This window comes from Saimiri boliviensis, chromosome 10, assembly GCF_048565385.1.
Source record: "Saimiri boliviensis isolate mSaiBol1 chromosome 10, mSaiBol1.pri, whole genome shotgun sequence".
In the NCBI taxonomy this organism is placed as follows: Eukaryota; Metazoa; Chordata; class Mammalia; order Primates; family Cebidae; genus Saimiri; species Saimiri boliviensis.
In genome coordinates this window covers 120,058,883-120,081,772 of record NC_133458.1, presented here as the reverse complement: position 1 = coordinate 120,081,772, position 22,890 = coordinate 120,058,883, and the positions used below count along the sequence as shown (strand labels likewise).

The window sequence follows — 22,890 nt, the reverse complement described above, 5'->3', positions numbered from 1 at the left end:
CGTATGATTCAATTATCTCCACTTGGCTCTGCCCTTGACACTTGAGGATTATTACAATTCAAGGTGAGATTTGGGTGGGGACACAGCCAAAATGTTTAAGAGCAATACCTTTAGAAGTTGACATAGAGGTCCCTAGGTTACCCTGATTTCATTTTGTTCTCACTTGCTAGATTCAGGCCAGCTTGTGATGCTGCTGAAAGGCAGAAGACAGAGATACTGGAGTGAATCAGCCAATTCCCGGAGGCGGTGCGTCTGAGCCAGAGCCCAGCCATGGTGATCACCAGGTACTCCCTGGAGGAAGCCAGGCCTCTTTGACAACAGCAACAGGATCAATAGTGTCTGTTCCTGTAGCCCTGGGAGTGGCAGGGCATCCTCTTGCTCAGGGTCATGTATCCCTTTCCTTGACCCTCTTTCCTTGCTGGGACTTGTGACCCAACATGAGAGGTGCTGGGTCTGGTTTAGATTTGAATTAAAGGGTGTATTTGAAAAGATCTGGAAGAAAGTGTTAAACATTGTTTAAGAGAATGAAAATGAGAAAAAGAGAGAGACAGAGAGAGAGAGAGAGACAGAGAGAGAGAGAGAAAACAGTCACTTTGTCCAGAGAAGGGAGACACAGTTGAAACACAGTCAACTCCTTATTTCTGTAGGCACTGGTTCTGCTGCAGAAAATCCAAGGACTTTGCAACTGAATCTTTTTTTTTTTTTTTTTTTTTTGAGACGGAGTTTCGCTCTTGTTACCCAGGCTGGAGTGCAATGGCACGATCTCAGCTCACTGCAACCTCCGCCTCCTGAGTTCAGGCAATTCTCCTGCCTCAGCCTCCTGAGTAGCTGGGACTACAGGCACGCGCCACCATGCCCAGCTAATTTTTTGTATTTTTAGTAGAGACGGGGGTTTCACCATGTTGACCAGGATGGTCTCGATCTCTTGACCTCGTGATCCACCAGCCTCGGCCTCCCAAAGTGCTGGGATTACAGGCTTGAGCCACCGTGCCCGGCCGCAACTGAATCTTCTTTATGTCACTGGGCATCTACCACATGGTTGCCACTGGTTGCCCACCCTACCCGCATTATCTGGAGTAGGGTACTCCTTCCAAATCCATACTGCATCTGCACTGATCCCTTTAGAGAGAAAACAAAAGAATGACAATGGAGGAGAGGAGGAAAGGGAGGGGTGAGGACCCGCAGCTAGTGTAAAGGAGTCCAGCACTGACACACTCTAAATCTGTTAAAATCATATTTTCCTCTCTAAATTATTAATTTGCTGTGCTGGTTTCTACGCAGTGCTTAGCACTATGCCTGGCACGTGGTAGGCTCTCAGTAAATATTTGTTGAAGTATATAAATACACAAAGCATTTTTTTGTTTTTGAGAGGAGTTTCACTCTTGTTGCCCAGGCTGGAGCGCAGTGGCGCAATCTCAGCTTACTGCAACCTCCGCCTCCCGGGTTCAAGCAATTCTCCTGCCTCAGCCTCCCAAATAGCTGGGACTACAGGCACATGCCACCATGCCCAGCTAATTTTTGTATTTTTTTAGTAGAGACAGGGTTTCACCATGTTGGCCAGGATGGTCTCCATCTCTTGACCTGGTGATCCTCCCGCCTCGGCCTCCCAAAGTGCTGGGATTACAGGCATGAGCCACTATGCCAGGCCACCTTTTTCAGTTTTTTAATCTTATACTACTTCCTTGAGATCTCATGCATGTAGCTTCTTTATATAATTCATTCTCGTATAGTATCTTTATTTTTAATGTATATGTGTCTTATCTCACAAAGACCTGTAAAAGAAGGAAGCATGTATATCAATGAATATTTATTGAGCATCTGCTATGTGCATACATTTATATTAGCCCAGAAAGTTTTCCTATAGCTGTTATTATTCAGTTTGCAGTTTACAAGTTATGCAGTAGTAAAACCAACTTAGTGGCCTAACCACCTTTTTTGTTAATGATATAGTACAAGATGGAAGCAAATAGGAAGGAAAAGCAAATAGTAGCAAGCTTCTGGCATATTGAGAATAAGTTTTGGCTGGGTGCTGTGGCTCATGCCTGTAATCCCAATACTTTGGGAGCCCAGAGCAGGAGGAATGCTTGAGCCCAGGAATTCAAGACCAGTCTTGGCAATATAGTGGGACTCTGTCTCTACAAAAAAATTAAAAAATTAGCCAGGCATAGGGCATGTGCCTGTGGTCCCAGCTACTCAGGAGGAAGGCTGAGGTAAGAGGATTGCTTGCACCCAGGACTGGTCGAGGCTGCAGTGAGCTCTGTTCATGCTACTGCACTCCAGCCTGGGCCACAAAATAAGAGCATCTTAAAAAATAAAAAAAGAAAGAAAGGAAAAGAAAACAGAATAAGTTTCATTTAGTGATACTTCATTTCAGGGTGTGTGTGTGTGTAGTCAGGTAGGTAAAATGGGACTCAATGTAAAATATTTTTCTCCATTAAAAAGATTTTTGTTAAAAAAAAAAAAAGAAAGAAAAGAAAAGAAAGCTGGCAACAGTTTCTCAGGCTAGAAGTACAGAAAGTCACCTTGGAGCAGACATTCATTTGGCAACTTTGAGCACTTGAGAAGCCTCTTATCTGTGTGTAAACACAAAGAGCTGAGGCCCCCTGTTGGGAGAAAAGAGTTCAAGACTTCCAGCCTGAAGGGCTGATTGTCTCTGGCGTGCAGAGCTGGTTTGCCAGGAAAGTGCCTCTCTTTGTCTGAGTGACAAGAAGCCTCCTGAAACAGTAAGAAACAAGTCCTGACCTTCCATTTAGAAGTTCAAAAGGCCTGATACAGTCCCTGCCAAGGACCATGGACAGGAGAGGAGAGTCTGGGCTGGCTTGGAGGCTGCAAGATAGAGATGGCTTCTGCACAGCAATGTAGAAGAGGCTTTGACACAGAGAAACGGTGCTTTCTGCAGGCCTGGTGGGGACACCTTAAAAATCACACAGAAAAAATAATAAAGATATGACAGTGATTAATAGTCTAAGCTTTTTTAAAAATGCATACCAATTATTTGCAAGACTGAAACTCAGACACAACCTGTGATATTCAGGCATATTATAACTTACTAATAGCTACTAATTGTCCATCAGACCCTGCATCCCCATGAGGTACCATGGGCACTTGTCAAAAAGAGTCATGGCACCATCATGGCACGAGGGTAACAGATCTTCTGTGTCCCCTGATGGAAGAACACAGTGGCACCTGCACAGTGGTCTTGCCAAGCAAAAATCAAACCTGAAATTGACCAAAGCATCGGATCTGACTACTAGATTATAGTAAATATGGAGAAGGGAACAACGCCACAGGGGCACTCCGCAAAATACAGACTGCAGGACAGAACAGATGGACCATCTTCTTGAACAAATGCATTGCAGGAAAAAAACAGAAGAGAAGAATCTAGATTAGATGACTCTTAAGAGGCACAGCCATGGATTGCAATACTACACATATCCTGATTTTAACAAACCATAAAAAAATAATTTGATAAATCAGGAAAATTGGGACACAGATTGGATAATCATTTAGTTACAGTAAGGAACTGTTGATTTTGACAGATTTTATATTGGTACTATGATTATGTTCATGAAGGCTCTTTATCTTTTAGAATTACATTCTGAAAAGCTATGAATGTAAATACAGATTTGCATCCAAACATGAGGTGAGGAGAAACATCGATGCAAAAACAGAGGCCATGAGTGGATACTAGTCACAGCTGGAGAGCGGATCTGGGATTTTATTATTCTGTTTCTATATGCGTATGTTTGGAATTTTTCATTTTCCAAAAGCCATAGACACCCCAGTCTTTTTTGCAGGCAGTGCGGACCCTGTCACTTAGCAGCCTCTGTTCTATCACATCCTCAACTCCGTCCCCTTCCAACCTGATGAAGACGCTCAAAACAAGCATTTCATCTCATTCAATGCAATAAAGACTATACCAGAAACCAGAGACTTAAAGCATAAGAACTGACAATAGATGTAAAAATCCCATGACTGTGATCAATGCAGTGATTCATGCTTGCTGTTGTGCATAGAATACATATAATATATGCAATTTATTTACACTTTAAATTTATTCAGTGGCTTCACCTCAATGAGATGACTGGAATACAGCCACACTCAAAGTCTACCTAGAGTTCCATATAGTATTTCAGTAAAATGAATCACTGTGTTTCACTGCAAGGCACACCATTGAAATGCTGAAAAGACATGTATAAATTGATTCAATCCATCAATCTCTGGGTGCTTACAATATGCTAAGCACAAGTAAACAAAATATAACTATTTTACTATAGAATTATAATAAAGTTCTACTGCATCGGTGGTTTGTCACAGGAACCATGAATTGCCAGGTGGACTCAAGAGCAGAGATTCAAAATGGGAGAATTCAGAGTGAGCATTACAGTAACTTAAACAAATTTTTAAATATTACTTGAAAGTGTAAAATGCTACTGGGGTGCAAAGACATTAAATTTAAGAATAAGCCACCAACACACTTGACTCATGAAGGTGACAGACTTTAGAGACTATCTGGTTAACCATTTGCATGAATGTGTAATGATGGATAGAATGTACAGAAATGTATACAGGAATTGTGTATCTGTTTCTATTATGTTTCTCTCTCAAAATGCTTAGAAGTGGAAGGTTATATTTGGCATACTTGCTTCTTTACTGAGTCATTGCAACATTTTCATATAATTTTCTTTCCAAATCAATATTTGCATGCATTTAATAAAATAACCTGTGTGTTCTCCATAGTTTAAATTATAGCATGAATGTTCAATGGCCTTCCCTTATTATTATAACAGGCAATAATTTAGCAGGTTTTGTTACAGCAAAGGGAAGAAAAATGTCTGTGGATTTTTCTTTTTTTTTTTTTTTTTGAGACCGAGTCTTGTTCTGTTACCCAAGCTTGAGTGCAGTGGCGTGATCTCATCTCACTGCAACCTCAGCCTCTTGGGTTCAAGCAATTCTTCTGCCTCAGCCTCCCAAGTAGCTGGAATTACAAGCATGTGCCATCATGCCTGACTAATTTTTGTATTTTTAGTAGACATGATGTTTCACCCTGTTGGTCAGGCTGGTCTTGAACTCCTGACCTCATGATCCACCTGCCTCAGTCTCCCAAAGTGCTGGGATTACAGGCATGAGTCACCATGCCTGGCTGATTTCTTTTTCCTATCTATTGTCTTCCTATCTGCAAACTATCATTTGACAAACACTTACAATTTCTGTGATAAACAGGAGTGCTTCCTCGGAAACAGGCTCTGCTTTCTTGTGGAGGAATATTATCTTGTGTTTAAAGATCTGAAGAAGGGTTACGAGAAAGAATTGACAATCACTTTCTAGGCTATTTGAATTCTACTTTGAAAACAAAGAACCAACTTTGTTTTCAGTCTTGGTGCCTCAAAAGATGGGAAGCTTTGTTCTTGCCTGGTATTTTTTTTTTTTTAATCTTCCTTCCAGGGATAAATAAGGCACCAGATACCTACAGTGCATTGAACTATTTTACTAATATTTGCTCAGGTGTCTTTTCAGGTTCTTCCAGAGTTGTTTTGTTTGTTTGTTTGTTTTTTAATTTCTTACAGCTATTGTTTTTCTATGCAGGTTATAATAATTACAGAAACTTTTAATATTTTATAACTAATAGATTGATTTGAGATCCATGTAAACCATGATCTAAGTTCAGCCCGTCAGTTTGGTGTACAGGAGTGATATGGTTTGGCTCTGTGTCCCCACTCAAATCTCATGCTGAATTGTAATCCCCAATGTTGGGGGAGGGATCTGGTGGGAAGTGACTAGATCACGGGGGCAGTTTCTCCCATGCTGTTCTCCTGAGAGTGAGTGTGTTCTCATGAGATCTGATGGTTTAAATGTGTGTGTCACTTCCCTATGTGGCTTCCCTGTGTGTGGCTGCCATGAGAAGAAGGTGCTTGCTTCTTCTTTGCCTTCCACCATGACTGTAAGTTTCCTAAGATCTTCCAATCATGCCTCCTGTTAAGCCTGTGGAACTATGCATCAATCAAACCTCTTTTCTTCACAAATTACCCAGTCTCGGATAGTTCTTTCCAGCAGTGTGAGAACAGACTAATACAAAGAGAAAACAACCAAGACTGGAAACCAGATGACCTGAATTCAAGTTCCAGCTGTATCACTAGCTATCTGTGTGGTCCTGAGCAGGTGAGTTATTTAATCTACCATAAGAAGAACTCAGAAGATGTTTTCACTTCCTTTGGATGTTTAGACCTGTGATGGTTAATATTAGGAGTCAACTTGATTGGATTGAAGGATGCACAGACAGCTAGTAAAGTCTTGTTTCTGGGCATGTCTGTGTGGGTGTTGCCAGAGGAGATTAACATTTGATTCAGTAGACTGGGAGAGGAAACTCCACCCTCAATATGGGTGGGCACCATCCAGCTGTTTACCAGTGAGGCTAAAAACAAAGCAGGTAGAAGAAGGTGGGATGAGCTGACTTGCTGAGTTCTGGCTTTCATCTTTCTCCCATGCTGGATGCTTCCTCCCATTCCTCCTGCCCTTGGACATCAGACTACAAGTTCTTTGGCCTTTGGACTCTTGGACTTACACCCGCGGTTTGCTGGGGGCTCTTGTGCCTTCGGCCACAGACTGAAGACTGCACTGTTGGCTTCTCTGCTTTTGAGGCTTTTGGACTCAGAATGAGCCACTACCAGCTTCTTTCTTCCTGAGCTTGCAGAAGGCCTATTGTGGGACTTCACCTTGTGATCATGTGAGCCAACTCTCCTTAATAAATTCCCTTCACATATACATATATCCTATTAGTTCTGCCCCACTGGAGAACCTTAACTATATAAGACCTAAACATTTAGTGCTAAAACTACCTGGTTTTGGCCTAGAACTCTCACAAGACCTTTGTGCTATAATTTGTGAACTAGCTATTCACAAGCCACAGCCCGCACCTCTGCCCCACTTTCTCTCTCTCTTTCCTTTCTCAGTGATGGGCTGGAAAGCTAACGTTCTTGGTTTTCAGACTCCCTTGTACTGCAGTGGGATGACCAAGTTATTTCTGGCCAGTGACATTAGTTAAAATCTCTTGAAGAAACTTTCAGGAAAGTTTTTTAAAAAGAACAGACCCCAGTGTGACATCTCTTCTCCCTTTCATTTCTTCTTCCATCTTCCTGATTGTGATGAGATCATGAGCCTGAAGCCTCAGCAGCAATCTTTGACAACGAAACACAAATGTTAAGGGCTAGAGCTGGACTCTACTCTGTGTGGAGGGCAAATATGAAAAGAGCCTACTTTACAAATGCACCACTAAACCGTCATCCCAGACCGAGCTGGCCTACTACCACAATTCTTGTTGCCTGAAACAAGGAAATATTTACCTTTTGAAAGCACTATTAATTGGGCTTCCTGCAAGCTGCAAATGAGTGCAGCCCTAATAAACCTTAAACACAATGATTTTTGCAGGATAGTACCAATTTTAGAAAGACTTCATTACACTTTAAAATGAATCCTACTGCTTGGAAGCAGTTTCCATTTCCCTTCATCTTTGTTTAAAGTTTCTGTAACTCCCCCTCAGTGTTCAAGACCCCATTTTTGCCCCTCTGCCCTGACTCCTCCAAGCAGAGCCCATCACAGCCTCTTTGGTGCCACTATCACAACTGGCACTCACCTTTATTTTTGTCCCCATCTCCTTGTACTATGATTTTAGTCTACCTTTCATCCTATTTAAACCAAGAGTCTCCAGGGACAGATATGTTTTACCCAGCTTTGTTTACCAAAAATATAGCTCTGAACCTGGTACATAATAGTTAATAAATGGTAGTGGATTTAATTTTGGATGAGTATGTTCACTTACTCATAATCATTAATATCATCATTATTTAGCGAACTCTTCACTTACATAGAAGTGATTGAGAACAACTGAATCTTATGTTGATTGTTCTATCCACGGGTCTATATCTGCATAGTTCTATACAGACTGTCTCACTGCTCCTGACATCTACGTCTAAATACAGTACACACTTAACTTTCTTTTTATTTATTTTTTCTATAGGTTACTGGGGTACAGGTGGTTTTGGGTTACATGAGTAAGTTCTTTAGTGGTGACTTGTGGAGATCTTGGTGCACCCATCACCCGAGCAGTAGTCACTGCATCTTATTTGTAGTCTTTTATCCCTCACCTCCTTCTCACCCTTCCCCGCAAGTCCTTGAAGTTTAACTTTCAAAAGGAGCTTCTTTACAGCTTAAAAGCTGTGTTGAACTCAGCCCCCTCCCACCTTTCTAATGCATTGTAAGTAGCAATAGGATTGATCCTGGGTTTGTTCATTACTTTAAGGAAATGAAAGATGTTATGATGACCCTGAAATTTGTGAGAATGAAAACTAGAGAGCTTTTCACAAACTGTGCTCAGTAAACATTTATTATGCCTGGAAGGGATGCATTACGCCTTCCTGGGATAGTGTATATTACAAGTGGAAGACACAGTGAGTTACTAATTCTTTCTGGTCTATTGATTGCCTTGGAACAACACAGGAAGAAGACATTCAGAATTGCAGAATTGTGTGTGTGTAGGCAGGAACCATCCTTAAAAGGTCAAATAAGTAATTGGAATGTAATAGGATTGTGTGAGATTATATTAAAGCCTACAGTTATTCAGTTTATTACATTTTGCTATAAACCACTAAAATGTCTATCAATCTAGGCAAATTGAAGCTGATTCAGTTATGTTTAAGAATGCTCAGAAAATTAATATTTTAGTGTCCTCATTACTGAAGCTATGGATAAAACATGTTTTCTTTATCAAGGAAAGTGCTCTTGTCCACTGAAAAGATGCGTGGTTGAGAAAAACATTCTAAAAGTAATCCACATGGAGAATTCACATCTTTGGATTTCCTGTACTATCATACAGTTAATGAACTGGTTGTTTTTCTTCTAGAAAATTACTTTTCTTTTTCCTTTTCTCTTTAAGTAAATTTACTTCAAAAGGAATTGCAAACCCCCACCACAAAATTAACTAAATGTGTGTGCATGTGTGTGTGTGCATATGTATGTTACTGCCCAGCCTAAGGTCTGATCTTTCTTTTTTTAAACTGAGACCAAAAAGTGTTAGCTGGTGGGGTGCAGTGGTTCACGCCTGTAATCCCAACACTTTGGGAGACCAACGTGGGCAGATCACCTGAGGTAAGGAATTCAAGACCAGCCTGGCCAACATGGCAAAACCCTGTCTTTACTGAAAAAAAAAAAAAAAGAAATGCAAAAATTAGCTGGGCGTGGTGGTGCACACCTATAATCCCAGCTACTTGGGAGTCTGAGGCATGAGAATCACTTGAACCTGGGAGGTGGAGGTTGCAGTGAGCCAAGATTTTGTCACTGCACTCCAGCCTCGGTGACAGAGCAAGACTCTGCCTCCAAAAAAAAGTGTTAGCAAGGTGAGAAGTGTTAGAAACATACTAATTCTAACTTGAGACTTTTTCATTGACATTAATAATAAAGATAATTTGAAAGGGTATGCTTTTCTCATTATATGACTGAACATTGTGTCCATTTACCATGTGAAGTCCTTGTAAACCATGAGATGTGTGCACCCTCAGGCATGAGTGTAGTATAAAGAGCACAGGTTTTGAAGCTAAGCAGAGCTGGATATAAACTCTAGCTCCCCCACTTACTGTGTAACCTGGACAAGTTCTCTTATCTCTGTGCTTTAGTTTCTTTATCTGTAAAATAAGATAACATGGTACCACAATGGCATACAATTACACAGCAGAACATCATAATTTGCAAAAGCATGCTGAAGGGTAAAGATGACCATAGTTTGAAATGGTTTAAAATAGCTTCACCTGTCAACTTGGTCAGGCTGAGCCATGCTTCCCAGAATTCCTTTCTGGTTCAGGTGAGCCTCAGGAGACATTTTGCCTGAGATTTGGAGGGTGAAAGTGAAGCAGCAGCCATTTTGATTTGTATGCTTAAGTTATTATAATAGAAGAATCCAAGTAAAAGCCACTAAGCAGCTTCTACCGTAAGAATTTAAGCACAGCAAAAGCAATATCTCATTCCTGGAGGGCCTGTAGAGATTAGTGCCAACATAGGACCCCTGAAAGATCAGAGGTGATGATTCCTACCAATCCCCATTTGACTCACTGATTTGACCTGTGCAGTAAACAGAATTACAGTGAATTATCAGAAATTTAATCAGATGGTGACTCCAATTGCAGCTGTTGTTTCAAACACAGTTTCATTGCTGGAGTAAATTAACACATCCCTTAGCACCTGGTGTGCTGCTATTGGTCTTGCAAATACTCTTTGTTTCTCTACTCTTAGTAAACACCATGAAAAGTTATTTGCTTTCAGCTGAGAAGGCCACCAATTTTCCTTCACTGTCTTATTGCAGGGGTATATCAACTCTCCAGCCCTGGTCTGTAGGATCTTGATCACATTTTTCATTAATTATGTCAATTAATAATTAATAATGTCAATAATTGACATTATTCTAGTCAATTGCATCGAGGATATTATATTGACTGGATCTGATGAACAGGAAGAAATGACTTCTACTCACATTGGTAAGATACCACCAAAAAATCCACAAATAACATACAACAGCATACCAAAAAATTAAACGATTATGCTACAAAAAATTCAGAACCTTTCTACTGTAGTGAAAAGTTGAAGGATTCAATGGTCTGAGGCATGTCAACATATTCCTTCCACATTGAAGGCCAGGCTGTTGTATCTGGCCCCTTTTACCACTAAGAAAGAGGCACAACCCCTCGTGAACCTCTCTAGGTTTGGGAGGCAATTTTTACCTCATTCAGATGTGTTATTCCAACCCATCCACCTAGTGATCCATGAGACTTCCAGCGTTGAGTGGGATCCACAAGACAGGGAGTTCTACAATAGGTCCAGGCTGACGTGCAGGCTTCTCATTTGGGACACAGAACCCATAAGAACTGATGCTGCTTGAAACGTCAGTGGCAAATAGGCATTCTGTGTGGAGTGTTTGGCAGAACTCTCTAGGGTAAATCACAGTGTAGATTCAAAGCATTTGGGAGCAAACCTGTGGTTCTGCGCTGATAACTACTCTCCTTTAGAGAAACAGCTTTTGGAAAGCTGCATGTCATTTGTCGGATGCTTTCTAACCCACCGTAAAGTTGGGAATGCAAAGCAGTGCTCCATCATCAAGCAGAAGTGGTATGTACGGTCCAACCTCCAGCAGGCGCCTATGCCCTCGCCCCAGATTCACTGGTCCTCAGACGCCCAGGCCCCCTTCCCTGGCTACACTGCATTCTCTCTCTCAACCCACATATATGGTTTCATGGGGAGTCCTCCATGACTGATGGAGAAGAAACAGGCTTGTCTGGCAGGCAGATCTGCCTGATATGTAGACACCACCTGGGAGTGGGCTGCAGCACTATCATCCCACTTTGAGACAGCTCTGAAAGGCAACGGTGAAAGGAAATCTTCCCCCTGGGCAGGACTATGAGCACTGTGCCTGTTCGTTTTGCCTTGGAGAGATGGCCAGGGGCACAAGGCACACTACCGAGCGGGTTCTCTTCAACTCAGGATGGCTTTCCTGTACATGGCTCCCCACAGATGATTTGGAGGTTAGCACTCCTTAGAGAAGACTCCAGCAGCTCACATTCCGTCTTATCAGAGCTAAGGTTGTCAGTGGATTTATATTCTTCCCTAACAGGCAAGTTCCGTGCCAGCTGCCTCCCACTTAACATAAAGCCAACCTTTAGCTAAGTAAAAACTTCTGGATGCTTTTTGAATACATATTAGAAATCTATGAAAAATCTAGCCACAGCTTCGCATGTCACTGATTCCCAGGGACAGAAGTAGTCAGAGCCTGGACTTTAGACGTCACAGTCGCTCCCTCCTCACCTTCCCAAGGAACACCTCCAAGGAGAGCTGTGCAGAGAGCCATGGCCCAGGATGGTCCTGAAGCCCATCCCCGAGAGCTCCTGTAGTAGCCTTGGCTCCAGCAGGCCATATCCCACACACATCCCAGATCCACCCTGAATATTCTGCCTGGAACCCACACCAGCCCATAGGAACTAGCACAGAGCATTTGGGGCAAAGGGAGAGGGCAGGACAAATTTCCTGAAGAATTCCCAAGTCAAGTTTTACTCAAAAAAAAAAATCAATTACAAAAAAGAACACAGTGAATACTCATGTACCATCCCTTATATTCAATAATCAATTTTGACATTTTGCCATGCTTCCTTTCCATACATGTGTATGCGCGAGTGTCTCTGTAGAAATTCATGATGAAGTAGAAAAGAGTCTGGAGGGAATGATAAATTTTACAAGGCTCTGTTCTTAGTTTTGCCGTTGCTGACTCTGTCTAATAAGCATCTCAAGCTAAATGGAAATCGTGATTCACTCCTCCCACCCCCAGAGCTGCTCCATCCAGTTCCTCACCTTGGGAAATGATGCCACCATCTACGCAGTTGCTCTGCATGAAAACTTCGGCCAATCTTGAGTCTCCTCTCACATGAAATATTTGCCAAAGGACTATGATTTGGGAGAAGATCCAGAACAGGGCAGGATCTGGATAGCTCGGAGGTTTTGAGTGTGGATCCAGGCTGCCTGGGTTGCCTTCAGCTTGGGCACTTACCAGCTTTGCAAACGTGGGCAAGACATGTGAACTGTTCTTCATGCTTCTGTGAACAAGGAAGATCATGACAGTATCTCCTACAAAGGTTGCTACGAGAATGAAAGATCTCAGTGTGGGCCAGCCCCAGGAGATGGCGGGGTAGAGTGTGCAATCCAAGCAGACCATAGCCTTAGATTCAGCCACCACGTTCAGCTCACCCAGGACATCAAGAGTAAGCCTCATTCTACCAGCTCATGGTCACCATGTCACAGCAGCAGAAAGATACCCTTAGAAATATGAGATTTTCAACAACAACAAATTGAGTGGTATCAGCCAGGCACATGACTCACTGTGGGCCCTGGGAAACTAACTCCATGATGACACTGGCTTCGCATGCTCTTACAAAACCCAAACCGTCATTCCCTGTTCACCTCCTCTCAAAGGCATGTGCATCCAGGGCTCTCCACAGCGCCCTCTTTCATGCCCCCACTGGATTCCACACCCACCTTTTGTGCCAACACGTCACCGTGATGTGGGCCCTAGTTTAGGGTCCTTGGCTACCTCACTTAGGAGCTCCCTCAGTGGTACCCTCTTGCTAAATGGCTTCTTCCAACTCTTAGAAACCAACTTTTATTTTATTTTTCTGTTGCCCAGGATGGAGTGCAGTGGCATGATCTCAGCTCATGGCAACCTCCGCCTCCCGGGTTCAAGCAATTCTGCCTCAGCCTCCTGAGTAGCTGAGATTACAGGCATGTGCCCCTATGCCTGGCTAATTTTTGTATTTTTAGTAGAGATGGGATTTAGCCATGTTGGCCAGGCTGGTCTCAAACTCCTGACCTCAGGTGATCCGCCCACCTCGGCCTCCCAAAGTGCTGGGATGACAGGCACGAGCCACTGTGCCCAGCTCCACTATTTTTTTAATTGTCCTCTTCTCCCCACTCTCTTGATATTTCTTATTAAAAACAATCTTCTCTCTGGATATTATTTGTAAAATTTTACTAGACCTTTTACAACTAATACAATCTCGGATTAAGTGTATTTCTAGTTATTGTGCACCACACACAGCAAATTCAGGGGCCAGGCACAGCGGATGTGCTCAGGTGTCAGCTCTCTTCCTCAACTCCCACAGCACGCTGGCTCTGCCTTCTTCAGGATCGTGCCCTGGCTGGGCCACAGGAATAACATCAGCCTCTACTGAAGCAGTGAGAAAAGGCCAGTTGCATACACATGGTTGTTTCTGGACTGGTTTGCATGTCTGGGCCACAGGAAATTATTACTAACATTGTTGTTATTGTTATTATTAGAGGAGACTGCTTGGCTATTTAGAATGCATCTGAGAAATCAACCAGGGCTTAGGGATGAGTAAGCACCCCTACCTCTTCCTTTGCTCATGGGAAAGATGTACATTTCATGGCAGATTTGACACAAAACAGTCGCTGGCATTTGGAATGCAAAACAGAAGAAATATGTCAGGACAGGTGAGAAAGGGGGCCAGGGAGAAGACTCACCACAGTTTCTCCTTCGACTGAGGCCACACCAATGGCGGCTTCTCCTCTTCCCCCAGGCAGCCAAGACAACGGGGGACAGGACTAAGAATCAGAAACACCCCTAAGGTTCAGACCCAGCCAGAAGAAGGGTGGTTTATACCCACAGCAGCCCTTACACATGGTTTGCAACAGTATTTCTAAAGCTTCAGTAATTCACCTATCAAAGAAACAATTTTTGCTATAATTTTTTGCCAGGTACTACCAATATTATAACACTTTTACTTAAGTAAATATATATAAAAAATCTTTATATCCACTGCCATGCATTTTTAAAATATAAAACATGGACCTATGTAAAAATATAGCCATAAATGATAGATAAGTATAAAATGAAATATAAATGTTAAAATACCTTATTAAGTTTGAGAGAGACTTTGTGCCTGCAAGCATGCTGTACCTGAGGAGCGCCCTCTCTTTGCTGAAAAGGGAGGTAAGAGAGTGCCAGGGAGATTGAGAAAGGGTAGGCACTGACCTCAGGCCTTCTCCTCCACGCAGTCAGAAAGATCACTGTAAAATTCTTCTTACAGCCTTCGGAGCCACTGAGAACTAGATGTAAATTTCAGGTCTGCAATTTCCTGTGTAACTTCTTTCTCTGTGCTTCAGTTCCTTTCCTCATCTGAAAAATGAGCATAACAAAGGAGCACAGTGACATATGGAAATGCAGTACAATGTCCATATGATTTTCAAATGCATGCTGAAATGTCAAGTCATCTGTTACTTTGAACTGTTTCAGAAAAAAAAAGAGACAAAGGTAGAAGTAAATATCAGAAAATGTCAACTGTTCTATCTAGCAGGTACACATAGGGACGTTCATTGTACTACTCTTTCAGCGTTTCCTATGTCTCATGTATGTGATTACGAGAGAGAGGAGGGAGCGAACTGGATGTGCTGGCCAGTCCCAGGGCACAGGCATTCTTCGCTGAATCTGTCTGGCCCTCTACCAAGGTCCCAGTTCTGCTTCCCCGGCACTGATGTGGGTTCCGGGCTGAACTCTTGGGGTCGCTCTGTGGTGTGTGTGGAGTGTGGTCTTGTGGAGCCACGGCTATGGGATGGTGCCCCGGGTGCCCTCTGTACAGCACCCCCTTGGAGAATGTCCTTAGGAAAGTGAGTAGGGAGGCCGCCACGACTCCGCCCAACCTGAGCCTGACCTCGACTTCCTCAGCCTCTTGTGAGAGTCTGGGACATGTGTAGCCATATTTGGACTTTTCATACCTTTTTTTTTTCAGATATGTTAATCAGCTAAAATCCAACTTTATGTTAAAAGAGGGACACAGCTGGAAGAAAAACATGTCCACTGATTCAGGAGAAATGCAAAACCACTGATATTCTCAGCTCTGATAGGAAGGAGGCTGTGGAGCTAGAATCTTTTGTAAAAAGCATTGGCCTTTAGGCTGTCAGAAGAAACCTGGAGCCTACCAGAAAACCCTGAGAGCTGAAGGTCAACTCAGTTCCTTAGGAGGACCTGTAGGAAGAGAAGAGAAGCCCAGGCTAAGAACAAGAGGAGACAGCTGAAGTCCGAGGAAAGGTCCAGTTGCTAGAAGATGAACTATGTGTCATCCCACTGCAAGCAGCTCTTGTGAACAGAGCACTCTTCTGAACAGGTGCACAGCTGGCCCCTCACAGCAAGGGGGCCTCCCAAATCCAGAGATAGAGCTCCCCGACCCCTCTGCTCAGCTCCCACCTAAGCTGCCAGGTTATGCTCACCCTGTTCCTCCTTCCATCCAAGGAACTGTGTATGATATTTCATGGCCTCATTTTCCTCCTCTCTCCTCCCCTCTTTCTCTTCCTTTCTTTCCTTCTTCCGGATGCCATGCATGGATCCCACCACTGCCACCACCATCAAGATCTCCCCCAAACTTTACAGGCTGAAAACAAAAATGTGTGCCTGCAAAATTAATTCAATCTTCAAACAATTCAACCATTGCGCTTTCAAAACTATAATAGGAAACTCGGAGCCTTCCTTTGTCTTGCTTAGAAAAAAATTTAATTGTGCCCCTTTCCTTATTAGTTCATGCAACTGCTGCTGCTTAAGAGATTATATTTTTGCCAGATGAAGCTATAATTTTCAGGGATTTATAAATTATAAATCATTTACAAAATGATTATGTAATTACTTTTTATTTTGCCCTTTAAACAGTATAAAAACCGTATTTTAATTTTAATTATGAGTTCATTATAACCTCAACAATAATGTGAGTAGCATAAGTATCAGCAATAGAAATTTTTTTCACTTTCAATGTTGTATTTGTTTTTATAGTTAAAAGGCAAATGTACACATTGTTTCATACCTACATAAATATTGATTGGCTTTAAAAAACAGATATTATTTACATGAATTCTTTTCTTTAAAACATACCTAACATTTCTCAAAGCGGCTCACTTACACTCTTAGCATATGTAACAAAAATTATCTGTAAGATGAAATTACAAAAGGGAATCATTGTCTAGATCCACATCAAATAGCCACAGTATATAAAACACAGTATCAAAATGAAATTAAGTTGTGAACCCTTCAGAATGATGCCTAACTGTACTAAATAGTTTATAAATACTTAGTAGATAGCTTATTTATCTGCGAAAAGGAGCTAGTAATGGAATGTCTCATCAAGAGAGTCACTGTATAATTAAATCGAATTGTAAAAATAGATACTATTTTAAACTATTTAATCTTATAAAACTTCTTTTAGTACTATAAACAAAACAGAAGGAGCTAATGCATTAATTAAAATCATAACCTTTAGCAACTTTAAGATCTAAGACAAATATTAAATTGAATCAATAAATAATCTTTGATACCTAGACAATCTGTAATAACGAGTTTCAAAAGACTTAATAAAATTTTAATTTACCCTTATTTCTTAAGATGGCTACAAATTAACAGGGTATGCAAATGACTTTTATGATTACATACCTTTGTTTTGCTAACTTAAATTTGTTGAAATTGGCTAAAACTGTAAAACAATTCAACAGTTTTCTAGTTTTCTTTTGTGTTTGGGGCACAACGCTGGTTACTTTGGCTACATATAATAATATACATTATATGAGTTGGGTTCCAGGCTGAACTCTTGCAGCGGCTCCTTGGAGTGTTATAAGAGCACCCTACTTCTTCAAATACCCACCAAAACCACCTAACAGGTTGAGTAGACTAGTGCAATCATTACAGAAAATAGGAATGTGATATAAGATAATTGATGTGATTTGATTGTTTAAATCATTACAATGTATTAAGATGATATAGTATAATATATATATTGTTTTAACATATTTCAACAGGTCAAATATATTTTAAAGTTATAGTTAAAATATTTACATTTATCATTTATTTTTATGTTGATATATATGCATATACCTAAATATAGCCAGGAAGTTTTATTTATCTTTCCCTGTAATTGTTACAGGAATAACATATAAAATTAGTAAAATTAGAAGTAGAGGATTTGGTTTTTCTTTTTCTTTTCTTTTTTTTTTTATGGAAAAGTGATTGTCATTCAATAGGTCAATAGGGTCCATGCCCCATACTGTATTACTCTTCAGTACAAACTCCCTCTAATGTGAAGGCCCAAAATAAACTAGTTAAATTTACTAGTTAAAGGCGAATTCGTGCTATAGTATACACTCCCTGTGTCACCAACATATGTACAATTGGAGAGACGGAACAGTCTGTGATTAGACTGAAAGAAAGGCACATGACCTAGATCCATAGAGCAGACCCACTTGGACTTTGGCTCATGTTTTCATGGCCTGGAGTTAGTCACCTTGTCCCTTGTCCTCTGGACTTGAAAGACTAATAAATAGTCATGTTGTCTTTCACAGTTGCCTAGAAATCACTTGACTGATGCATCTTGTACTGAGTCTAAAATGCATAGCCACTGTCATGTCAGATCACTCAACAACTCATCTGCTAACAAAAGGAATAAGAGGTACCAACTTGTTCAAACACAAAGAATGTTCTCTGGACAGCCTCCCAGCAGGCAGAAGGGCAGTAATGGTGAAAAACCTCTATATCATGGATTAACTTCCTGTGGCCTAACTTCATCTGCTGTTGAACAAAAGTGAGAATTAGAAGAAAAACATATCCAAAAGCTGTCTGCTTGCACTATCAGCAAGACCATTATGGTCTACTGAAGATAAACAATTTCACAGAATACCGACATCAGATGAATTCGATGTGAGACCACGATAGAGTAGGACAAAAGTCAAATTCCTAGGAAGTTATGTCTGAATACAAACACAACAATACTGGAAATACTATAAAAAAGCAATCCAGTTTCTTCCTCTCTGAGCTCACATGAGTGGCCATTGCCTTTTTGCCAATTACATCTTCAGTTCCATTCCGTTTCTGCTACTTCCTAGGTAAAATATTAAGCTGTCCATACATATATTTAATTTTATTTCCTGACAGTATCCAACACAGGAGAGTACCCTGCTTCTTCAAACACCCCCCAAAACCACCTAACAGGTTTAAATCCTGAAATGCTTCCTGATTCCCTTATGGTGTGTGGTCTCCTTTGTTGCAACAAGTAACACAGGCAAATTTGTTCCACTGCAGATATATTTCTTGGGAGTTTTGGCTGACAGGCAATGACACCACCAACAGCTACATTAAGTCATTTGTTCCAAAAATGATCAAAAGCCAATGAATAAAGAAAAAAAATGAGCAACAGTAATAATTTTCACACACCAGACATGTGCCAGAAGGCATTTTCACATTTGCCTCTATCTCACACATCAACTCTATGAAAATGTTCTCATTAGAGTCGTTTTATAGTTCAACGCATTAAGCTTAGAGAGTATAAAAGACTTGCTCAAGGTAATTTTCATATCACATCTACATCTGCATATATTTTATAGCATTTTTAGCTAGGAAATGCTAAGGCTAAAATTCAATTTAGGTTTCTCCAGCTCTCAAATATTTTCCTCTGTAACATGATACCTCCAAATACTGTACTGTTTAAATCAGATTCAGGAACAAATTCTTCTGACTATCTTCATGGCAGCTTCAACAAAAATCCAAGAGACCTGTTAAATTTACCAACAAATTCTGGAGGGTAAGAGTGACAGCTGTTAGTAATACTGAGGAAATACGGTGCTAAAAAGGAATGTTTGGGGGTCAGAGGAAACTGAGGAACTGTATCTGGAGATGGATAAAGGAAAGAGGAGCAGCCTGGAGCCAATGAAAGGAGAACTAAACTTCCTCCCGAGTTAGACGATGTATTATGGATTAAAACCAATGGGTCATGAAAATAGCTGTAAACCTCACACTTATTTCTTTTCTTTTTCTTTTTCTTTTTTTTTTTTTTTTTTTTTTTTTTGTTGTTGTTGTTGAGGCTGAGCCTCACTCTGTGGCCCAGTCTGGAGTGCAGTGGCACAATGTTGGCTCACTGCAACCTCCATCTCCTGGGTTCAAGTAATTCTCAAGTCTCAGCCTCCCAAGAAGCTAGGATTACAGGTGCCTGGCTAATTTTTTATTTTTAATAGAGATTGGGTTTCACCATATTGGCCAGGCTGGTCTCAAACTCCTGACCTCAGGTGATCCGCTTGCCTCAGACTCCCAAAGTGCTGGGATTACAGGCGTGAGCCACTGTGCCCAGCCCTTTTCCCATATTTCAATCCAATAATTCTGATCATGGAAATTTATCCTAAATAATAACTTGGCAAGTAAAATATATACATAGAAATGTTCATTGTAACATATATTTGCAAAGACTTGTAAACAGCATACATATCCAACAATAAGGAAACAAAATAGCACATTTTATGCTTTATACCACACAATATTATACAACATAAAAATATAATTGTAAATAAAATATGAACAGAAAAATGCTTAATGCATAAGGTTCAGTTACAAACAAATCAGAAAAAAATAAGCAGGAAAAAATGAAATATATATAAGAGTCACATATAAAGCTGCTGGGGAAACCTTCCATCTGCTCTAAGGAGTCATTCCCTATCCTCAAGCGAGAGAAACACCAACCACCTGGACTAGATGCTTAGCTACCACAAGGAGACACCTGGAACCAGCCCCAAGGACTTTGTCTGAGGACATCTGAAAGAAAGATCAGCCATTTCGGTCCTTCCCCAAGTTACCAGTGCTCTGGGAGTTGCCTCTCCAGCTGCTACTGAGACGGGCCCACACCTTATATGCTCAACAGCTAAATAATCTATAGCTTTCTTTTGATGGCCCTCCTTCCTCAAAGGAAGGACCAATCCCATTATGCCTCACATCCCATTTGCTTCAGTCCTCAGCATAATCAGAGGCATGCTTACCCTACTCACATGTAGTACCTCAATTGGACCTAATCACCTACTCTTTTCATCCTCCCAAATTAACCACCTATCATCAGCAAAATCCCCTGTAATGTCCATCCATACCATAATTTTTTTTTTTTTTTGAGAAGTATCCTTCTAGTCACCCAGGCTGGAGTATAGTGGTGTGATCTTGGCTCACTGCAATCTCTGTCTCTCAGGTCCAAGTGATTCTCCTGCCTCAGCCTCCTAAATAGCTGGAATTATAGGCATGTGCCACCATTCCTGACAAATGTTTGCATTTTTAGCAGAGATGGGTTTTACCATATTGGTCAGGCTGGTCTCAAACTCCTGAGCACAGGTGATACTCCTGCCTTAGCCTCCCAAAGTGCTGGGATTACAGGTGTGTGCCACCATGCCCAGGTAATTTTTTCATTTTTAGTAGAGACAGCGTTCCACCATCTTGGCCAGGCTGGTCTCAAACTCCTCACCTCAGGTGATCTGCCCATCTCAAGGTCCCAAAGCACTTAACAAACATATGGCAAGAGGCACCTCTCCCAGACTGTTTTCCCTTTTTTCTTCTGACTGAAATGTGGCTGGCACTGGAGGACATGCTTTACCTTAGTCTCCTTAAAAGATGCACTCCCTGATCTCCATTATGACCCTGTGAGCAAGTGGCAGTGACGCAGGATTTTTCAGCACTGCTTGGCCAGCTGGAGATGTCCACAGCTGCCAAAATCCACAGCTGAGCCTCACTCAGCCCTGGGCTCACAGCAGGAGGCACCCTGCCCACTTGGCCAGCCAGGCCACACCTGGTTTGTGCCCTGGCCAGATGCCATGTTCACCACAGGATCCACACTCAGCCCACAGCTGGGCCAGGCTGGGCATGCCTTGACCTGCCTCCACCTTGTGCCCTGGGATCCCAACAAGGGGAATGTGGTGGTGCTTCAACAGGGATGCCGGCAACCCCGGAGCCCCAAACGGGGTGTCACAGCCTTTTTTGTACTTGCATTCAGCAGGTCTCAAGCTCTTGTCCTGTGTCCAAAGAGAATGAGGTTACATTGACAGCCAAAGGGTGAGCAGGGCAGAGAGTTTTACTGACCAACAGCTCTCAGTAGAGAAAGGACTAAGAGAGAGGGCAGCCCCCTACCTGAAGTTGGGTAGCTCCCTCCACCCGAAGGCAGGCAGTCCCCAACAAGTGTAGCTGAGTCCAGGGCTTTGATAGGCTCAGAATGTGGTAGTACATGCTGATTGGTTTGTGAGTATGCAAGAAAGGCTAAAACAAAGGCACCACTCAAAGGTGGATAAGAAACACAGTGTAGGAAACTAATTAGGGAAGGCAGGTATATGTAAAATAGGTGAAAGGTGGGGCTCAATCAGAGGAAAGCACACCAAACAAGAAGAAAGGTTCTCAATCTGGTCCAAGACTTGTAGCTTGGCTTTCAGGCTTTGAACTGTCTTTGGTTTGAAGGTGTGATTTCATTGGGGACCCACTCCATCTGCTTGGGCATTTGACTGTCTCCTGCCACTATCAGCAGGGTGAGGAGGACCTCACCTCAAGGGCATTGAAGTTGAGGAAATCAAGCATCTGGAGCAACAGGTTATTGGACCCATAACTTGTGGACACAGTGAGTTGCCCAAAGTTCTACATGAGCAACCATGTAGAGAAAGCCAGTGATCCAAATGTTAAATACACCAATTAAAGAAGGTGGGTGTGGGGCATTACAGGGTGTTGAGTAGATGGCTGCAGTGGATAAGAGAAAAGCTTGACTCTTCAGTCTGAGGTTTTTGAAGGTGAAATAACTTGGAAGTGGCATTGAGGAGCAAGTTGATCTCCGTGCCTTGAGGTACCTAGAGTGTTGCAGACAAAGCAGTCAACATATGTGGGTGCAAGACGGATGTCCACATCTCACTCCCATTAAATCATGAACTGGTCTGCATTTGTACCCCTTATTCCATTTTCACTGCCTAAGAAATATCCCTGAAAAACCACAGATAATCCTTCCCCTTGCAGTCTATACCCCATTCTCTCTTGACTTCTCATTGATAAGTAAAAGGTTCTGCCATTATTCCCTCTCCTTCTGGCATCATCCATTTCTCCCACAGAGAAGAACATTCCCATGAGCCTACAAACATATTGTTTTTGAATCTTTCCCAGATTCCAAGATCAGATACGTATTTTATTCCACTTATCTGTTCCCCTCAACACAAAATTTCTCAAGAGATTTGTCACCATCTCCTCTTCCTCTTTAACCACTGTAATCATGATTCTGTCCTCACTGCACCAAGAAAACAGCACTTAACAAACATATGGTCAAAGTTTACATCAATTTCTTGTCCCCATCTCACTGAACACAGTTGACACTTCTTCTTGAGATATTTGTGACAGTATCATTCTGTCACCCAGGCTGGAGTGCAGTGGCATGATCTTGGCTCACTGCAACTTCTGCCTCCCAAGTTCAAGTGATTCTCCCACCTCAGTGTCCCAAGTAGCTGAGATTACAAGCACATGCCACTATGCCTGGTTAAACTGTATTT

At 41.8% G+C, this 22,890-nt stretch overlaps 1 protein-coding gene across 1 annotated transcript in view; it reads right to left on the bottom strand.

The window, feature by feature from the left end:
- Positions 1-4,842: 4,842 nt before the first annotated feature.
- Positions 4,843-22,890, bottom strand: part of HERPUD2 (HERPUD family member 2) — a 90,140-nt gene continuing 72,092 nt past the window's right edge. Inside the window, exons 8-9 of the mRNA XM_003930736.4 lie at positions 9,627-22,890; positions 4,843-7,175 (exon numbers count right to left, since the gene is read on the bottom strand). The exon at positions 9,627-22,890 is cut by the window's right edge and continues 24,577 nt beyond it. The gene's annotated coding sequence lies outside the window, so the exon portion shown is untranslated. The remainder of the gene's footprint in view (positions 7,176-9,626) is intronic.